Genomic DNA, 23005 nt, shown 5'->3' on the forward strand with positions numbered 1-23005 from the left:
TGAGACATATACGTGTATATATATATATATATATATATAGGTCATAGGTATAAATATATATTTGACAAACTTACATAATGCCTGTAGTATTGAATCCTAATCGATATGCAATTTGATTGCTTCACTGAGCGTATTTGCTCTCCGACAATGTGATCGAAAACACAAACATTTCTATTTAGCATGCTGCTACTCTACATCCACGACATAACAAATATTTGTTTTCCTAGCTGCAATTAATATCGCGTAATTGCAGAGACTCATCGCGATTGCGCGCAAAGTGCGCGATAACTTTGCACGCGTCGGCATAGAAAATCTCCTTCCAGAAGAACGTTTATCGTTAGGATGCAAATGGGGCAGCGAAACTTTCAAAGTCTCTCGACAAGCGAACAATAACGCTGTCCTGAGATAGTTCGCCTGTAACTGCAAACAGTTACGGGAACTCGCGCGATTCAACGTACGGCACGACACAACGGCGGCGTTTTCACGAGGTCCGCGTGCGAAATAGCGGCGCGATAAAAACGCGCGCGGACATTCTTGCATTTACAATGGCTGGCAAGAAATGCAGCGAGGAGTTCTCTCCGCTTGATTAAATGCAAATCTCACCGTTATTACGGTGCCCGGGCGCAGAAGGCAACGCTGTCGCCATTCAATTAACAGCCGTAAGATTATTTAGTCTTAAATTAATAAATAATAATTAATGCGCGGCGGCTTTGTGCGAACTGCTGCCGCCCTTGTTGAAGCTCGTTGTAAGACGCGCGATCGATAGATTTCGTCCCTTCCCGACGACAGAATCTTAATCTTTAGGATGATACATTCATAGCGAGTTACAAAGAAATATTTATGGCATCGTTAAACTTTATCGACTTACCGCGAATTGTTTTGGGTATTATCTTCGACAAGCATTAACGGATCGTTAAACTTTAACGACCCGCTAGTACTGGTGCACGGAAAGTCAAATGTTCAATCCTCGCTTTGCAGGAAATTCGAGTTTGGAACACTTGAGGAGTACCATCATTTAACTTAGTCGCTTGTTCGAGATTATACTTATTACATACATTTGTTGCTAATATCAAATATCTTCACTGAAGCATAATGAGTTTCAGATGTTTCATTATTATTAACTGAAAAATTATTAATATGTCACGTACATCTGCCTTATAATATCTAAGTGTTTCAAATACATTTCGTCAAAGTTTATTAGAATTTCTTTCCTTATTTCTTATCTTAATAAAAAAATTTAATTATTTAAATTAATCAATTTTGATGTCTTTTACATGTTAAACTTATTGTTTCAATAACACTATTGCAAGTCATATTTTGTCAAATTTTGGAAACATCATTTCTGAATTCTCAGTAACACATTTAAATCAATTTCTAGACTTATTTGAATTTACTTTTATTGCAATTTCTAAGCAAATTTTAGTTTTACGGAGGTATCCCACGAGCAATCCTATCGAAACGGTAATTTTGAATAGTTCGCATAGTTCAGCAAGAAGTGTTTCTTCCTCTGGTACAGTTTGCAAATACGAACCACCTCGGAGTCGGTTATTGTTTGTTCTTGGATACTCTGGGCGTCAAGACCGTTTGTGAATTCGTTTGCATTGTCTCAACCTTGTTACTCGTTTGATGAAAGGAAATGTACGTCTCTAGGTTCATTAACACTTTGTGCAGCGCGGACGATAACGAAGTGTGTCTTGATGGAATAATTATCTTTGTGTGTAAATGGTATAGGAACATTCGTCTATTTCTCTTCATTTCGCGACAATTTATTGTTCTTTCGTGTTCTCTCGATATCCGTACGGTCTTTCTTATGTGCGTACATTTGTAAAAACACGCGACAAAAACATACGAACAATTTAAAGGGAATAATTACGCGTTAATTTCTGAAAATTCATTTCTCAGTTGATCTATGCCAATTATATTTTCTGACTTGTGTCAAACTGCGTGATTTCTAGAATATTGTACATCGGGCCTCCAAGCGAATTCGATTTATACGTAAATGTTCGCATAATTATGGGTGTTTATCCGGTTTAGCATACGTATCAGCGTGATATCAATATGTACATTAAATCCATTAAAGTTGCGTAATGAACAATTGAGGTTTAATGTTTATTTTGCACTGCATATTCGCATATTATTGCATTATAGGGCGTATAATACGATCGCATCCATCGCGTACGGATGCGCGTTATACATTATTAATATCATTCGTTCAATTTTGATCGTGCCATCATCCGCGAATTTTGTAGTGTTTGAGCAAAATTGTTAACACGCCACTTAATCAGCCATTCTCCAATCATAACAAAATATCTTCCATCTGTTAACTGATATAAGTTAATGTTCGTAATGTATAACAACGCGTTACACTGTTTTCACAAATTAATATTATTAAATTTCCATAATATTGTAAATATAATATCGCCAATTAATCTATTTTAATATTTTAACGTTAATTTTCCTGTGTATATAGAGTTCTATATAATAAAAATTATTTTATTCTCTTTTAAGTAGGTTTATAATTAAATAAAGATTATAAAAATAGTTCAGAATTCGTTGATTCGTTTTGATAAAAGATTATTGCTTTTAAGAAGCTTTGCATGTGACGATCAATCTTTCAATGTTTCCTGAATTGTACACAACAGTTTGCAATCTCAACAAGATAGCACATAACATCGTTATCAAGGAGTTTTATTATTTTGAAATGGGACAGTCACCCTCTTACTTTAACGCATCATTGAACACCCCCCTGACTATCGTAACAAGAGAGATGGTCGTTAAAGTCGTCTTCACTCGCTCCTGAAATTCCCAAGAGTGCACGTACTATTGTTCATCCGTGTACTTATATATAAGATGATCCAAATTCAATTCCTTTTTTCTTAAAAAATTTCTTTTTTTTACTTATTAAAATTATTTCTTAATTTAATTTTATAATTATTTAATTTACCTTTTTCTTCTAATTCACGATATTTAAAACCAAGAAAAAATATCACAGTACCTCAGAAAAAGTGAAAATATTTGCTTTGAGCATATTAAAAGCGATCAAATTGTTTTTTAAATATTTTATAATAGAATAGCTTTTTTGTATGTATTTTTAGACCATTCAGTTGCTTCCTGTAGTCCAGAAGACCTGTATGTAACCTCGATAATTCGAGATGAAACATCCGATATGTATGAGCATGTGCATGTCTTCGATGATCGTCTTGATCGCACGAGAGCTGTCTTTAATTGGCCAGACCGAAGGGCCTGAGAACAGTAGAAGAAGCAAGTGCGGGCTAGGGATTGCGAGGGTGGTTACCCCCGACTGCACGTTCTCAGTGCTGGTAAATGAACCGATCAAGCGTACCCGGCCAAGTGGTTGCAGAGAGTATCAGGTCAGACCACCAGCCACTCAATAATATACATGTCGCATATAGCATGTATGTATATAGCCGGTGTAAACGTCTCGAAATAGGTATGCTGCTATTACATTGGCGAATGTAGATAGCTGAAGCAAAGATCAAAGAATAAATGCAACTTGAATTAAATAAATCGATAAACGTGAATAGAGACTAACGTTGACGTTGAGTCTTTTAGTCGACTCTGCATGCTCTGTAAATGATGTTACATAATACATTACATTTTGCCATCATTCTATTATATTTTCCGATGTTTTTCTGAAAGACACGCCATGCGAATATATACGTAATATATAGGTGAAACTAATTTTTGTACATTTTATACATTGAATATTTTACGTAATAGGAACAAAAGCGTTTTTATACGTCAGAAAGTAATGTCAAACGTTTAACGTAAAGTAATGTTTAAAATTAAATATCTCTCTTTTAATTAATAATAATTGATTTAAAAAGAAAAGTTGGCAAAAGTTGGTCGCATTTCTCTTACTGTAGCGAGGCTTGTAGGCGGAACAGAGTTGGCTTGATTGTAAAATGGATCGGAAGTGATCCGTTTAATCGAGCCCTTCCCATCGCATGTACCATCTGAAATAGTTCGAATGGCTTAGGCTTAATCGTGTATCTGCACCCTGCCAAAGTGATACGTACTGTTGAAGGAATTCCGATACAATGCTACAAGGGTTAGCATTTGATTGCGCGAATCGGCTTTGCATTTTCATTAAGCATAATGGATTGTAGCGATACCAGATCCTGTCATTTTAATCGATTAGTCCCTTTTTGCGCGACGTTACAGATATACTCCGGTTCTGTTAACAGAAAGCGAGCGCTCGAAACGTATAATACTCTTCTTTGAAGCGATATTGGAGGATCGGCATAAATTCATTTTAATCGTCAAAAATACGGCTGCCCAAGCTAACGTTTCATCCACTTAGCGGTGGTATTAAATGATAAATCAGCGGCGGGTATAGGCGAGTATCGTAAACCGATCCGCTTTCCATTTAACAATTTGCACGTTTTACGCGATACCGTATCTCGCTTCTCAAAATCAATAAAGTAGGAATGAGTCACGGCGAATACGTGCAAAATTCAGCAGAATAAATTGTTTGCTATTTGTAGAGTGCACCGAGTGATGCATTGTTTATCTCTTTATAAAATACAACGGCCGTAGTTGTACAAATTTTATATTTGCGTTTTATATAGATTTAGATTGCCAAATATTGTATAATAAATATTTCACGAGGTGAATTGGAGCTATCGCGTGTTGAATTTTCTAGTAGAAGACTCTGATATCTTTATGGTGCAAGAGAGAATCTACGGTTACGAGTTTTACAACAAAATCGTATTGATACAATTTTTCGTGTGATACGTGTCAGATATGATCAAAGCTGTCATTGAAACAATTGAAACTTTCAAAAAACGACATCAAACTTTATACCTTTGTAATATGGGTTTATGCCGCGACACATTTTGTGTGCACGCTTCCACGTGTTATTCAAAATTCATCCAGACGTTGTATAACAATTAATAATCCTTTCTATTGTTCCGTTAAACATATGACCGATACTTATGTTACGCTTTATTCGGAAAGCGCCCGCTTATAATCCACTATTATCCCCGGCCACCCTCTTTTCAATCCGTCGGGGACGATTTCGAGCGTGGCCAGAAAATAAAAGCACATCGCACAATATGCGAGCCGCCCGAAGGTATTTCCCAGCAACATCCTTTCACATCACACCGGTAACTCTGATAATTGATTTAGCGTCGGATCAGGAACGTAACACATATAACTGCTCCGCGCGAGCGGGGAGGAGAGATGGGGCCGAAGAGGGGGGAAGGGTTCCGTTTAAACTTAGTTTAATTAAACCGTGGATTTATTGGGCATCGCTTGATACGCGCACACGACCGTACTAGTAGGCGACAAGAGGGTTCGTCCATGAGTAGGGGAGGGTAAAGCGAGATAAAGTAGGGAACGAAGGTGATGGGTGAAAGAGGATCGAGGAAGAGGGAGAGGAAGGTACACATGTCTACGAGCATCCTGCCGCCGTTGTGTGAGTGTATACGCCATGCAGACGGGACAAAATCTTCCAAATGGTCCCGGGAGAGTTATTGCGAGGCATCAATTGGGATAATGGCGCGAGTGATCTAAGAAGAAATCGGTTCTGTGCCCTCAGCATCCGCAGCACCCAGAGGCGATATCTCTCTTCTCGAAAATGTCACGGAATCAGCCGCAATGCATATTCAGCGAAATCGCACTTTAATGAAGGGCGCCGACTGCTCTTGGAACGCGAAATGTACACCGCCAAGGGTGAGCTCACGGTTAATTGGAAGCAGAGATGAGATGAGAAGCACTCGGGCTGTGAAGTCCTTGATTTATTTTGCGATGATTGCTCCGTTACTTTCGATAGTTTTTGCTTGGAACTATATTATCGTTGAAAAATTATACGTCGTTATCTTTCCCTATTTAATTTTTATGTAATTTTTTTTAAGAATATCTTTTTTTAAACATCTGTATTAACAGGTACATTAAATTGTATTACCTCTTATAATATTTATTTTAGTGCAAAGAATATTTCTAACATTTTATACGTCTTTTTTTTTATATGAAATTTATGTTTATTTGCGCATATTTTTTTTTAATTTTGCTAATGTAAAATATTTTGTAGATAATAAAATATTTTGAATGATTTTAATAATGTAAACTTAGTAACATTACTTTGAAAATATCATTACGTAGAATATATATATGTATATATATATATATATATATATATATATATATATCGCTGTAATTCGACGTTCTTGGGACGTTGTGCATTTCGAGAGCCGAGCTTAGTACTGAAACCACTAATATACACATTTAAGGAGCTGAAATGCATATGTAACTAGGTTGCATCCCGTTGAAATGTATCCAATTACAGGCAACTCATTACACGAAATAGAATTACGAATACTGATTTTCACTTATTTGAATGCATTTTACCTTAAAGATTAAATTAGCGTGTTTCACTTATCATACACAGTTCATATAAAGTATTAATAATATCATTCAATTATCGCAATTATTTGATTTTCTTGTTTTTGAAAAATGATATTTAATTTCTCGAAAAGATCTGATTTAGTTTTATATAGTGTGCATAAATGTCATTTTAAAGTAACAGAATTACTAAAAATTAATGAAGTATATATAAAATGATAAATTGTGTTTTTTCTTTATTATACATTTTTCTTTTTAGAGAAAAACTTTTAATTAATCATTGGCTGTGTGCGTAAAATAATATTTACTACAGAACAAGAAATATTTATCTATAATATAAGGCCAATTAAATGTTACGAAATGCATTCTATATATTTATATTAATTTTAAGTTTTAATTATTTTTTAGTATTACATAGTCTATAAATTGTAATTTTGATAATTAAGATATAATTATTACAATAATTTCACGTTTAATAATCTTTTTTATTTTATTTATCTGCTTATCTATCTCTTGTTTTTATCTTTAGATTTTTTCTGTCGACTTGCTGGCTCGATGAAGATGACTTTAACTTTTTAAATACTTCTTTGAGAATCATTATCATTTACGGAAAATCTTCTTAAAATTATTACCTCGTAATCTAATAATAAAAATCTAATAATAAAAATTGGACGAATATTCAAGAACGTCCATTGATTTCTAATTTACCACACTCTCGTTTACAGTTGATTAGCAAGCGAGCTTAATGCGCCGTCGAGAAATATGCAAACGAGGTGACAAGCCATCGTTTTTCTTATCGAAGAGTTTACTGACATAATTGCGACAAAGTAGCTGTAAAATGATAATACCTATATGGTAAAAGAGCTAAGTAAAGCCTTTATCATTTTGCGTTCTTTTGAGCAAACGCTGACTTGCATTTTCTTTGTTAAGCCACGTTGTAGGGACCGCATATAGTTTAATGCATGGGAGATTTTTGTTGACTTGGATTTTAAAGCAGGAAAACATACAACAATAAATTCATATTAAAAGTACATAAAATATATTCCAATTGAATTGTGAAAATTTGCAATTATTTATGATTCTGCGATCTTGTTATTGATATTACAGAACATATAAAAGGAAATATAAAAAGGAATTTAATTTTATGTCCTATACGTCTCTAATTTTGTATTGGAAAAGTCAAATTGAAACATTTTCCGGGATTGTAATGAAAAGGAAAAAAATGCAATCGTCAGCGTAGATACGAAACCCATCCTTCTAATCCTTGGCAAGGTGGAGTGTTTGTGAACGAAAGCGTTCTCTAGGATTTCCTCCAGAAGCGTCTTTCGATTACGAACCTCTGTCCTAGAGTTTGCTCAGTGGACGAAGGGTCCTGTCCATTACTCGACCAAACCCACACTCACTACTATGCTGTGCTGATTCCCAATATCTCCGACGAAGTGTCAGACGAACGGGAAATAGAAACTATATCGTTGTTTTAGTACAAAAAATATAAATTGTAATGTTATTTGATAAAAAAGGGAAGAACAATTGATGAAAAATTCAATGTTGATATAATGAAGAAAAGAAATGGTTTTGTAATTACATTTTTAATGCAATTGATTTATAAAAAGCAAAACAAACAATGGCGATTGTTCTGATTCAGTTTTTATCATAATTTACAGGGATAAGCTTTTAAGAGAGGTATAAAAAATTTTTTAGGGGTAAGATTTCCGTCAAGTGCGATGTATTTACTTGCTTTGTTTGTACGAACGTACGCGGAGTCAACAACAATGGCTGGCGAGAACAAATGGGCCGGATTCTCTGTCTTCGATTCAGCGGATGGAAGAACAACAGCTCGCGGGGAACGATTGCTTTCAATTACCTTTATCTGTATTTACTGTGACCGACGAAAAGCTGGCCGGCACTCGTATAATTGGCACTCGTTCCTTAGGGATTGTCCTTGGATAGACGCGCGGATAGAATTAGCCTGCCCCTGCGACTGCTTCTAAGTCTTCGTTTGTCACGAAATTTACTGTGACCGTTGCCCCAGATCTAACAAATTGAATATATCGGAAAAATTTAAAGTTAGCTAAGTTATTCCGATTTCTTTGTAAACTCACAAATGATAGCGCAATCTTTGTTAATCTTTAATTAATCTTTAATAATTAAGATATAAAGAAAGTAATTTTTATATCTTCAACTTCATATTTCCTTTTTCTTTACAATCTTACTTAGATAAATATAATTTTCATATAATACTCTTTCTCTCTTTCTCTCTGACATTTTTAAAAATTATTCATATATTAATTTTACATATTATAGATTTTACATGTAGATATTGTCAATTTAAAGAAGGCAATAAGTATAGCAAAAAAATTACAAATTGTATTATTGTATATTGAAAATTAACAACAGAATACTGAAGTTACAATTAATATTCATGCGAGATTTTCCTTACAATTTATCTGTAAATTTGCATTAATGCATAAGCTCGTGATGTAAGCTTAAAATTAATAGATAGATTCACAGGAACTTGTTTGATCGGATAAAATTATCGAAAAAAAATAAAACAACACAAAATGTCCGTAGCTACGCGTTATTCACATGTTATTGAAAACTATATTAATGAATGACGATCAATCATCTGTCACATCCTTTCAAACTGAGGCAACCGCGCCAGCATTGCTGACACACCGGGTTCATTATTCACTGACACATTATTCACACACGATCTATCATATTTTCTCAAAATAAAGCAACGTACAGTAAAGTAAAATACAGGAAAAATCGCATAATCTCCTGTTTCCTTGTGTCAGTGGGGTATTCGAATTGATCTGAAGATGCATCTGTGAACAGTATCTGATCTGGTTGGAGCGTCGGAGTAGATTCGCACAAACAAAACATCAAACGGGTTAGTCAAGAGAACATTTCCAAAGCCAATTCCAAGAGCGGTCATTAACCACGACGGATACGAACGCCGCTTGCATCCGATGCCGAACGAAGTAAACGGCATTATTGAAAGGCGACGCGCATCGGGATAACGCCTGTCTGTTCCATTGAAAGGACGATGCCACTTAGGGAATTATCCTCCTTAATTAGCCTTATTTACGCTCACAACCACCGAATGCGAAGTGAAACTCCGGAATAATCCTCACGATTCTCCTGCGTCACTTTGTCTGTGCAGAGAGATGCCAAAAGCGTTTATTCGATCGGATGCTCTACGCCTCTTGGCAATCTTGATATTTGAAAGAGAAGTAATACAAATTTTTAAAAATATATATATAAAATTTGATTTTTTTATGATAAAATATTTATTTTTATATTAAATAAATTTTGCGATTTGTGTTAACTCATTTTTACATCAAGCTTTTAAATGGAAGAGTATAATTAATTGCTCGCTGGAAAGAGATATCTATTTTTATAATTTTTGTATTATGAAGAATATATACACTTGCAATTGAAAACTCCATTCATGTGCGCAAATTACAGCTCGGAAATCTTGAAGTTAGATCTAATATCAGACCCATTTACGTCTCGAACGTCATTACACCCAATAATCCTTATCTTAAACTTTCTAGCCCTATCGCATTTTCCGTTACTTTAAGAGCCATCTCTTAAAACTTTAGAAAGAAGTTTTCACTCGGTAGCACTTCGATTGGGATTCTACGGCACGAAATAATTCCCTTTCAGCGTTTTATCGTTCACGTGTCACTAAAATTTCACCGAGATTCATCTTGTAAGTTGATTCAAGGCTGGGCGCGACTTTCGATCTAGCCTCATTCTTTCTCCTTTTTTATTAATTATTTCGTGCCGCACCGTTGTTATCCTGGACGAAGGCTCGATCCGTCGCAATGTAATCTATTAAGTCGAGTGCAACGAGCTGCACTCTTCCCGATATTGGAGAAAAGCTGCAGCAGGATAGAAAAACGCTGGGCTGAGAATGGTGGCTCGAAGGGGAAAAATGGAGGACGACGAAGAATGCAAAAGGGAGCAAAGCGTCGATGACGGTCGATGGCAAAAATGCCTTCTAGCTTTTATCAGCCGAGCGCAGGCATAATTTAAGTGGGAGATTATTAAAAGTGAGGTTGCGCGCAAAAAGATCCCGCGGGAGATTATTAAAAGTGAAACGTCATTAACGAAAATAAGGGGTCCTGGATTTAGGTGAAAATTTAATATGCTTGCAATGTCTTCATTAATCGGATTCCCTCTTAAAGACGCGATATCGGATTATAGTTAAGCAGGTAATTGCATGCTTGCTCGATAAATGCTATCAATTTTATCGCAACTTTATACACATTTCTTAGTGTAATTATATATTATAATACAATTTTTTTATTTATGAATTGGAAAAAGCTTTTAGTTACTTAGTTTATCATTGTTGTTGGAAAAAATATTTCCAAAAATTAAAAAATTATATTTGAAATTGATTTTCACCTCTTTAACTATAATAAGAAATTCCATCTATTTTTCCTCAGCTTATATTTTCCTTGTGTCAAATGCAGGACGTTCGTGCTCCAGTAATTGGACGTAATCGAGCGCATTTGAAAGCATATCGCCAGTTCAAGCCGTTAACGGCTCTTTATTGATCTTTTTGCAAAAAGAGACAGTTACGAATTCATAAAATGTTACACAACGTACCACGCGTGATCTCGTATATTTTAAAATTCGCTCACATCGAGGATTTGACAAATATTTTAACGCACAACATTCGATTTGCATACACCGTAAATGGTAAAACGCTATCTCACAATTCGAGAAATTGTCAATTGCGGTCGAAGAAGTTTTCCTTTGCCGCAGATGTCACGAAACTCAGAGACATTGTTGAGACAAATGAGACCAGAGCAATATGCGGATAGTTTTGTATTGTCTGAATATCTAGGATAAAATCTCATTATTAAGAAATTGCGACAGCAATTTTATGCGCATTTACATTAGAACAAAATTCCGTGCTATGAATTACTTACCAAATAGATATAAATAGATACTTATAAAGCAAAACAATCTTTATATTTTTAAATATGTTGTCCGCGCTTTATCATTCATCATTTAGTTATACGTAAGAAAATTTCCTTATTCTCTAGCTTATTTTCTTTCTTATTTTGTACATCAATCAAAAGAAGAAAAAAAAATGGATCGAGGTACGCGATTCGTCTGCCACTCAAAATTTGTTGCCGGCCGTGGCAAGATAGCCATCAATTCTTGAGGGCGAGATTCGCCGTTTCTGGAGCACGGATAAGAAAAATGAGATTTACGCTTGATCTCTGCTCGAGTTTTCTCATTACCGTTTCCCCCAACCGCTTCGTAAACTCGCGCGGTTTCCCTTCCGAGTGCTTCTAATGTACTGTAGCTCGCGTGGAGGGACAGAGAGATGTATCGTTAAACCGGAAACGGGGAAATGCCGGCCATTGTTGTTGGGCACGTTTGTGCAAAATGTTATGCGATACCGGCTGACGAAGTAAGAAGAGGTGGCATCAACGTACCCGGCCTAATAGTACCCGCTATCTATGTCCTTTGTTGCGCGTCTTAGTCTAATGATGCGGCATTATCTGGCATCCTCGGGACGCGAGCAGATACAAGAATTTACTCTTGATGGAAATTCGATATGAGAACGAAACGGAAAATCCCGGCAAATGCACATGAATGCGATATTTATAAGCCAGCGCGCAATTTTCTTATGGACGTAACAGTATCTCCGGTCTGGATATTTGCCGATGCACATTCGACTATCTCGTCTAAGTATAAAATCAGCAAAGGATACGTTTCCGATACATCTACATTTTGTTAATATTTTTATTATTTTGAACATTTGCGTTCTCATTTTCTTAAAAAAGGTTTAAAAAAAAAGCGCTATCACATCGTGTCTTTCGATATATACAACTTTTGAAGTTGTTACAAGTTTTTCTGTTTTTTGAAATAATCTTTTTTGTATAATTGAAATTTTGTATAATTGACGTTTCAGTGATTCGGAAAAAAGCATTGATAAAATATGTCAATATAAATTGACATATTTATGCATACACATAAATGTGTTAACTGTATTTTTATCTTTTGACGTGATCTATCACCGCCCTTTATTCAACAAGTCTAAATCATTATTGTAATACGGGTGTTAAAAGAGCGAAATAGGACAGCTATAAATCCGCTATATGGAAAAGTTTATCGATAAGCATGAAATCCGATTATCAGCGTAAAAACAAATATTTAATAAAAGCATTCTGGCACGGATGGGCTTTGTAATAACATGAACATACTCTACTTCTATTTTGACATTGCGTTCTCCATCCTCCCTTTAATTACCGCAATCTCGTTACAGTTTATATAACGCGTTGGCATTATCTGATATTACATGACATATCTGTTAACGAATCTATACAATTTTGGCAATATTCCATTAGATGTGATATTATCACAAAGTACGTGTAAATATCTCTGCTATTGTGAAATATATTTGTTACATAATTATATCAATGTTACATTTTTTATAGCTTTAAAATTTTCGTGGATCTGACTGCGCCATTATCGAATACGTTAAGAGATATTTATGGGATGTTCAGGATGGTTTATGTCCCAGAGTAAAGAGCAATATTTGGTTTCCAGTCTTTGGCCTGCTTTGCACGGAAAATAATAATTTATGTCCCGGTAATTTACGAGCAACACGGTACTCTACAGATTTTCCAGATTAACGGTGGCTCGTCCGGCTATAAATAAAAACCTTAAGCACAGAGCTTTCCTGCTTCCCTTTTTCCGTTGTAAGGCACCGCCGAAGGCCTGCGTAATCATCTATTGTGGACATTTCTAGGAGAAAAGAGTACGATATTCGAAACAAAACGGATTCGTCTTGAGATTTCTAATTGCACCCGCTTATGAAATACTCGCCGTTGTAAACATTTGCCGTGAAATCGCGCGCGACGTAGTCTCAAGAGTGCAAAGCTTAATGCGCAACGGTGTCTGCGACTGCTAACGTCGGGCATTTCGTAATTTACGGAATAATACTCCGTGTCCGTGTATTTCCTCGTCTTTTGGACTCCAATGGTTTTATTCTGTAAATACAACACAAAGTGTCAATATCTCTCTCAACGTATTCTGCATCACATTTTACCAAATAATATTTAATAACGTTCTTCTCAAAAACTTTTTTATCGAAAATTTCTTTTCTTAAGGTGATTTTTATATACCATATGTTGAGATTAATTAACCTTTCGTAATGAAAGAGAAACATACAATGTTCTTTCAATTTAGCACAGTGGTATCGATCGACGGTTGATTATAATTTTGTTGTTCTCTTAGAGGCACTTTCTAATTTTAATTCTGGTCATATTAATCACGATATATAACCAGACATAAAGACATGTTAAGATACGTAAAACGTGTTATGGCCATATATTAGACCCAGCAAATTATACATCAACGTGTTACATTCATCCACGACACCTACTCGTGGCTCGAAAGACATTAACGTCACCCACGGTTGTTTCCTTCTCATCGCATGTCGCGCCTGTAGTCCGAATCGCGTTCACCAAATATTTCGCAAATGCCTCACGGGATGTGAACCAAAACTCAGCCGTCGAATTAAAATTTAATTTACTTGCAGCAATTTGGATTAAGTTGGCTTGGTCAATCTAAGACTTCCAGCAGAAGACAGCAGACGATAAACTCTCTTAGCCTCTTAGCAAAACTTTGATATAATGCGTATATATTAACTCTAAGTTTCAAAATAAGAATCGTGATGAAAGTTGCATAATAGCATTCGCGTTATGCAAAAAGTAGTATATATATATATATATATATATATATATAAAGTATATTTTACCTTTATTAATACGCGTACATCGCGCGCTAAAAAATAATAAATACGAAACATCCCTGTTTTATTCTTGATAAATAAAAAAAGTGGATCCGTTGGACATATAACTTTTGTCTCTTATTACAGCACGAAAATTTTGTCCCTGACTTTTTAATGGGTCTAGTCAGGTCGCATATATAAAGAAACATGCTTTTTTTATAGTGTCATACAATTTCACGTAATTCGTGCGCCAACATGGTTGTAATGGCGGGGATAAATATTTGAGCAAGACATCGCGTACAAACATGCCTGGTGCATACTGGAGATACAGTAGGCTCTCTCAAACAGTTGACTTTTGCTTCCGGCTGCGGCATGCACTTCTAACTCCGCCGACGTTTAAAATACCGACGTCGTTGCCGAGCGTTTCGCGCAGCTCATTAGTCGGCAGTAAATTAATAAGTAGTTAGTTTGTCGTACAGCTTCATTTAAGTTGAAGTACTTGCAACTCGAAATGGCAAGCCGAGGAAAGAGGAAAGTCGACGGTTGCACACGGCTAGCTTTCGTATTTCTACAGACGAGTGGTATACGAGCCAATCAATGTTCGAAAGTCACAGGTCGGAATGCTATACTCGTTAATTGGACCAATCTGAAGGTCTCCTCGTTCCGCGATTTTATCGAAGTCCGAGTTTTTGAAAAAGAGATTAAAGACATAAAAACTTCGGTAAAACTTTGGCGAACTTTTACGACGTTACGGCAATTTCTGTAAGTTTGTACGATTACCGGAGCACCAACTGAGTGCGCGCACATGATCCGTGAATATTGTTATCTTTAATTTGTTAATATTGTTAATCTTTAATTGAGTGTTACAGTTTAAATAATTTTACTAATAACAAGAGACAATTTTTATTATCATTAAATATAAAATTTAAATCTCTATATACAGAAATTTAAATATAATTCTTTTCTTTTTTCTCATATTTTACAATTGTACAAATACAAATAAATAGAATAATGCATAATTTGTGTGTTTTTATGCATAATTGTAGTTTATTTCTCTTGCTGTTATATTTTTTAATGCGAGAATTTGTTATTTTTGTCTTCTTTGGATAAATTTGTATGAATAATCTATTTTCAGCAAAAATGACAGCTTTTTCATATAAATAAAGATAGAAACAATGAGAGTTTTATAAGTAAATTTGATATGTTGAATTCTTTTTTTAATTTTTATTGTTCACGGACGGAAAATATTAAATATAATTTTTTTTCTATTTTTTTAAATATTAATCTCACATTGTGTGTTGCGAGTCGTCATTCCTACGTGATACGCTACCTATTTCCAAGCGAACGACATGGCCGTTGCCTGAAAGGCGAAATAAATCAGCCATTCTCGGGGCAGCATGAAATATTGGTTTAGACGACGCGCGCGATCTATGGTTTGTAAATATTAATCCGCGCTACTAGCGTCACATCAAATATTCGCTTGCCAGGAAAAATGGTCAAACAAATCGCTGCATTACATATTCTTCGAGCATTGCATATTTCTTCTTTATTATTGAATTAAAATTTGCGTTAATTTACGCTTTAGATAGATTTTTCTGCAATCTTTATCATATTTTAAACGAATGTTTTCTTATAATTTATTTTACTAGTTGAATCAATCTTGAAGAAAACAATTTGGTTTACTTGTTTCAATATTGTTCTTATATTCTTTACATGAAGAATATATATTTTTATATATAGCTTTAATATTTTTTATTATTTTTATAAGGATTAAAGAGAAATTAATTTTTCTTAGAAACTCGGCTAATTCTTTAATTATAAATTGCTGGAAGTATACAATGTACATATTTATTAATTTACTTGACATCAACTTATATCTTTCGCCTGAAAGGAAACGGTTTTGTGTTTCACTCGAGTGGAACTCTTTGGAAGAGGAACGCGAAAAATAATCTTTCACACGTTTCTTGTACGTACGTAATCATAGTGGAAAAATTAAACATCTCTCGTGTTATCGCTAGCATACAGTTTGCCGCGGGAGAAAAGAAAAGCGGACGAGGCAAAGGCATGCACCGACCCGCTCCCAATCGCCGCTACATTTATCGCCATTCGTCGAATCGTGCGTAAGCTTTTCCGCCGATAGCAGGAAGCATTCTTTCGTCCCGATACTAATACTTCTCGTGTATCCGCGTCACGCTTCACCGACATATCGGTGAAAATAGAAGAAGCGCCGAAGCCGGCGGATGCGACTGAAAATTCGAAGTTCTCGCATACCCGATTCGGTTGGCCGGCATGCCAGCCACGGTTATACACAAGGACGGGATCCTTGAGAGGACGAACAATCGGTATCAGAGCAAGCTGCCAACCTCCAACCTCGAGAACGTCGAGAGCAAACTCTGATATTGACCGTTCTGCTTTTCATTTGTACAGACAAGGAGATATTTCCATTGTTCTAACTTGGTACAAATATCTTATTTTACCTGACGGTGACTTTTTTTTTTTTGATGATGTTGAAATATGTTGAGAAAAATTATTCGGAAAAATCCGTTATCGCGATGTAATCGCGATTACCGGACAAATCGGGCAAATCTTCTTCGCTTTCTCTCACGGCGAATTCACACCGTAAAGGATGCATTAATTGCCCGTAAACGCGGTTCTTCCAAGATCACTTTCCGGCAGCCGGTGTAACATAATAAAGTGCATATCCATCATTCCCCTACCCATCCGCTTTTCTCAATCTTCCTCAATCCCCTGTCCGCCTCTATCCGTCGTGTCGCTGCATCGACGTCGCTTCTTCCGTCGCGGCGGCAAAAGGAAGAGGGAACCATTGCGACCGAGGGAAATCGCGCGGGCGACTGGGCGGGGAAAGGAAAAAGCACACCCAACACACTCTCACACGCTGTGGAGAAGCGATACTCTCGCGTCAGACTTCCCAGGAAATCTCCTCCGGGAATCTTCGCCGCGGGACACCTGCGCGCGCGAGGAGATCTCCTCCCTTGAGATCCGGGGAAAACTGGGAATGTCGCGGCTGTATGTGTACGGCATGTGTGCACGTGTGTGCGTGTACGTGTATTGTACGTGCAGGCATCCTTGATGTACGTGCGAAGCGCCAGGGATACGGCGGATACTTCGACATCGGTGTTAGCGAAGGAAGCGAGGGAGATCCCGGGGATCGATTGATCGCCCGCCCGATCGTTGGGGCGGATCAGCGGGCGAAAGCGTCACGGGCGAAAATGCGAGCCATATTCGATATCCGCGGTACGTTTATCGCGGCACTTTTATCGTGCGCGCGAGAGCCGAGACGTGTTATTGACAAGCGTGTACATTTGTTATCGAGATTGATTAAATTTGGAACGGGGGGGTGCCTTAAGCGGAGACACTAGAAGGGGCGATCGGATAGATTGGAGAGGCCAGATGGATGGGGGATTTTGCCGTGGTTTTATCGGATGTTTATGGACCGTTGCGCCGGGGCTACCGTAATTTGCCGAACAAACGACATTCTTGAGAAAATTTGTCTCTTCACTGGGAATAACAACTGAGCAGTACGGTGAAGCATTAGCATAAAATGTACGTGATAATTTCACCGTGTGTATTTATCATTTCCCAAGGGAAAATCGTGTAATTTATAATAATATTATTATAATTAAAGACTTTAAATTATCTTTATTATAAATTATAAATTAATATCGGGTACGTGATATATTTGGAATTTGGTTTAAATGGATTTTCACGAACTTTTGGTTATTGAATTATGTTACTATTATTAAATTAAATATTATGAAAACTATTACACGTGTGAAATGAAAACTATTGCAATATTCCATTTATATTACACAGTATTCCATTTTCTCTTTGTCCATCCGTACACTTAACTAACTAATTATAACAGTTATGTGCGTTCATACAACAAACGGTTTACAACAATTACGACATGTACAACATGATTTTATATTGCATAAATTATGCACATGTTATTTATAGTTGTAAAGAAGTTTTAAATCTAAACAGATGTGGATTCTGAAAAAGAAATATACATTTTACTAAATATATGCATATTACCAGATTATTATCAGACATTAATTCGATGTCCGATCTTAGAAGCTGAATATCGGAGGGACGGCCAAAAAACATATTCGATCGAGGACAATGAGTTTGTACGCACGAGATTCTGGCGAATATTGAAGACGTTATTTCAGACGTTGCCTGGGTATATTGGATACGTTCCAACACCCTCGAAACTCAAACTTTGTCCTGTATTCCGAATTTCCGTGAAATTCGTTTGCACTTCGAAATTCGTATGTATTCGATCGCTTCAATCGTCATTATTTCTCAATCCTCGATTTCAGCGTTAATAATTGCATAAATAATTCTCAAGCAGTGCCGAGTTGAGTTTAAAAATGACGATTAATCACAAGAAATTGAACAAAATAATTAAGAAGAAAATTTATTGTTGTTATATATTTAAAATTTATTGTTGTTTATATTGAAAACTTAATATGAAGATTTTTTTATTATTCAAATATATGTTAGTGTAGTCAGTTTACAAGTAATAGAATCAAAGGTTTTTGTTCAAAAAGTATTAAAAAACTTTTAGTAAATTAAAATTTTTTTTCTCCCATATTTTTTTAAAATTTTGTTTTCTTGGATTTCTCGACAGATTCAAAAAAAAATATTTTGACTTGTTGGGAATAGAAAAATATTGAGAAATTGTGATTTTTGGGATAACATGAAATGTCTACTTTTTAAAAGTTACACAAAAAGAATATAATATATGTATATATATATATATATATTATATTTTGATAATTATTTTTAATATTTTAATTTTTGAAAAATTTAATATATTTTCAACGAAATAATTAAATTTACTAATATATTTTAACATATATATATATGCATTTAATAGTAATAATTTATTTTATTTTTTTTTAGATATAAAATAACAAATTTTTAATAAAAATATAGTTTTATAAAAATGGATTTTCACTATTATTTTCTCTATATTTATATAAAATAATTATTTTTATACATTAAAAACAATAATATAGAATTGACATATTAATCCGTCGATTTCTTATTAATCAAGACAAAGTATTAAGTTAGTTAAATTCTTTTAAATATATATTACTAAGTTGAAGAAATAAAAATATTTTTTAAAATATTTTATTCTTTCTTCGACATATCGACGAAATGAGAAAAAGCTGGATCGTCATAAATCGTTTTTTTTCCCCGGAGGACCTGAAAAGAATAGTAGATAGCCGGAAGTTTTCCGATAGCTTCATACGTTTGCTCCTGGCATCCAATTGTCGTAAGTTCACGCCTCCTTAACCTTTAACTTCGGCCATACTGGTCCTCTCGCGTTTCAATGAAATCGTTATTCGCAAAGTATCGAAAATCCGCGGACTAAAAATTTCCTACCCGCCATTAAACTTTGGAATAATTTTCCCTCTCATTAAAATCAGGCTCGCGATAATGAAGGTTCATGGTAATCGCTGTTACTCGGTCTCGTGATGTTCTCTCATAAACAGAAATTATTTTTCACAGACTGAAACGCTGCTGCTGTTGCGTTTATTACCCCGTCGAAACTGCAGATTACTTCTTGTTACGGAATCTGATTATTTATTCTTTTTGCTTTTCACAATAACAGTCTGGCAAGCTGTTTTAAAGCTTCATTATACGCTCGGAAAACAGCCGAGTTTATCGCAATTAATTAAATGTAAGATTCTCATTTCGATTTCTGCTATTCTGTAGCGCAAGCGTTACGTATTTCAAGTAACAGTAATCTTCTTAAAAGTTCGATTAAGAATGTTGTATAAATCTCATTATAATATACAATTGTACATTCGAAATTTTACCGTACCATGAAACCGTTTAGGAAATGGAAATAGGAATATAGAGAGTTACAAGATTCTACTCGACTATCACATAAGGAGCAATAGACATATAGTAACCATGGCGGATTGTTTCACCGGAAATATAACTTTCACAGGCAACGTTTTATCTTGCGAGACACGAATGGTTTCGAAGTTTGCAAATTGATTCCACCGCGAGATATATGTTGCACACCGGTTTCGTTTCCGTCGTGGATCCATAAAGAGAACCCGTAGGCCCGTAGGGCAACCGTAGCCCTCCCAAAGGAAGGAATCGTGTGGAATGCCAAGAGAAGGAATGCATCAGCGTACAAAATATTTTGCACACGGATCACGAAACGTAAGGTCAGCCCTAAACCACTTGCAGTTTAAAGACGCCAATGGGGGGAATGGGGGTTTTCGAAAAGAAGATAAAGCGAACGGGTGCCGCAGCACTATGGCAATACCCAAAAGTCAGATTCAACTTGCAGCTAGAGCACAGAATGCACTTTATACTTGCCTCAAGTTTTCGGAAAGGCGAATGCACATGGCGCGTGCAGAAAATAGTCTGCCAGTCAATGACTTTTTCCATATATATTGCAAAAGACAGATGAAAGAATATTATTTTTTTTTTTCGAGCAATTGCGAATTTACATATACAAACGAGATTCGAACAGATAAATTTGTGACTTTTTGTTTTGGAAATAAATAATTTTTATATTTTGTAAAACATTTGATTAGTCAATTAACATATTAAATAATTATTATTTAATTACGTCATTAGCAAAAGGAAAATCTTAAAAGAAAAAAATATTATAATTGTTTTGTTTTTATTACGTTTTTACTACATTTTAGTGACTATAAGACGTTATATAACTGATAAGTAATAAAAATTAATATTGATGAAATGAATTATGTAATCAAAATTTGATTTTTAAAATCTTTAATTAAGATTACCTTACGCATATAAAGCTCATCTACATTTTTTTTAATTATAAAATATTCCAAGTTTTTTGATATTTGAAATTAGAAGGTCAATATTTGACAGGTTAAATTTTGTAACTCTGAGGCGAATATATATATATAGAAGACTGTGATGGGGCCAGCAAATCTCGGAAGGCAGCCGAGTTTGAAGAATCTAGTAAGGGTTGGAATGGAGGAAGCGGAGTAGATGAGTCGTCGGAGAGAGGGATAAATTCATTGAAGTGGATAACTGCATTGTGCCAGGAACACTGCAGGAACACATCCGATTATTGGGAAGACGGGATTTCGGCATTTCTTTACCGCCTGGCCGGCTGCCAGAGGATGTTGTTTCCTGTCGTCGGAGGCCGCTGGCTCGGAAGAATCGATTCGGTTATTGAAATAATACACTTTTATCGCTCCTTCAAGGCTTTTTCCTCGCGTTGTTGCCTCACTGAGCCTGATGCCGGCAGGTATTGTCACGGAAGATGGTTGAAGATGGTATTTAAAATGTAATCAAGAATATCGCAATATGATAATTTATACTACATCTCTAACGCTGTAATATAGATATAAAATATGCCAAACTTTTTATATTTTTTCATAAGATTTTTATAGAAGGATAATCACACAAATTTTTATATGATTTACTTCAATTCTTCTTTTATTTGTCTCTTTAGAATATAACATGTGTTTGTATTATTATAATTCAAGAATACTTAATGTGTAACTACCTTCAAAATTGATTAGAAGCTACAGAATTCGTCTCTTGGTATTGAAATTCTTGCGATGCTTGTGTGAGAAGTGATCTAGGAGCGAAGAAGATGAAGAAGAAGGTGGTGCAGCGATGAAGGAGCAAAACTCGAGGAGATAAAGTTGAGCGTACGTAATCCATCCTCGAGCCCAGTGAAGCTACGTTGTGGCGTTCTTCGCTTTTCTGCTCGACCACCTTTGAGACTATACTTCGAAGTTATTCCTCACTATGAAACATATTCTAGTGTTAGATGAATAGTTTGCATGAAGAGTAAACATAGCGGAAGATCAAACATATTTTGAAAGTATTTGATCTTTACGTTAGCGACGTAAAAAAGAATTATCTGTTTTGTAATGTGACATTTTTTAAATATATGTACGTATTTCTCATCTACAGAAAGGAAGGTTAGTAAAAATTAAATTAATGAAAACAATTAGCACCTAAAAAATGAATAAACTAATATATTAGTTATATTTAATTTTATTTTTGAAATTTTGTTTACTACCTTTAACATTTGTTTTTCTTTTTAAATAGTCATTACTTTAGTGCTTTAACATACAGCTTTTATTCTTGTCATATGTATTATGTAGACATATTCAAAAGATACATCTATAACATGACTGCAATTAACATGTAACAATGAGTTGTGGTTATGAGTATACAGTCTTTCGATTGGAATTTTGTGTCCCATCCTCTCGTTTACCTTTGACTTGTTCTATTCATTCTTTCTCTGTTTTAAGCGTCGTAAATGTTTTTTGAATGCAGAATGGATTAACTTTATCGCTTTGGATTTCGCAGTGTTCCTTTCTCTTCCTGTACTTTCTGTTGCTCGCAAGGAGAGCCGCGTAAGAATCTCATTTCACAGCAACGTGCAACGTCCTCTATAGTCATTTTCTTCGTATACATATATGCATCATACGAGGATGTATTCGAAAGAGAGATAGCCAGAAGGCAGAAGCGTCGCGTTATTGGGTTGCGTAACGATTATTGGTGCGATCGGTCGTGAAGACCCAGCGTGAAAATGTAGCTAGCGGAAATGATGAAGAGGCCCACTAATTGCATGTCCATTTGATGGTGCGGCGCGTTCTAATTAATGATTAATTCCGAAATTCGTTGAATTGAATTTGCTAGAAATTAGGTCGTTGCTTGTGTTAGTCTTTAGAGCTGTATGGATAATTTGTAAATTCTAATGGAGATCTCTTATGTATATACATAAGCCGTACTTTTAAGTAGTTGTATTGCATTTTATTAGGTGTTGACTCTTTTGTAGTATAATAGAATTAGATATTTATTAATTAGATAATAATAATTTTT

General features: G+C 35.3%; 1 protein-coding gene across 7 annotated transcripts in view; it reads left to right on the forward strand.

The window, feature by feature from the left end:
• The window catches only part of LOC105424865 (protein amalgam), a 270737-nt gene that overhangs the window by 124428 nt on the left and 123304 nt on the right, over positions 1–23005 (forward strand). The gene's annotated exons all lie outside the window — the stretch shown is intronic.

The sequence above is a fragment of the Pogonomyrmex barbatus genome, unplaced genomic scaffold (genome assembly GCF_055798465.1).
Source record: "Pogonomyrmex barbatus isolate J1 unplaced genomic scaffold, ASM5579846v1 scaffold6, whole genome shotgun sequence".
Classification (NCBI taxonomy): domain Eukaryota; kingdom Metazoa; phylum Arthropoda; class Insecta; order Hymenoptera; family Formicidae; genus Pogonomyrmex; species Pogonomyrmex barbatus.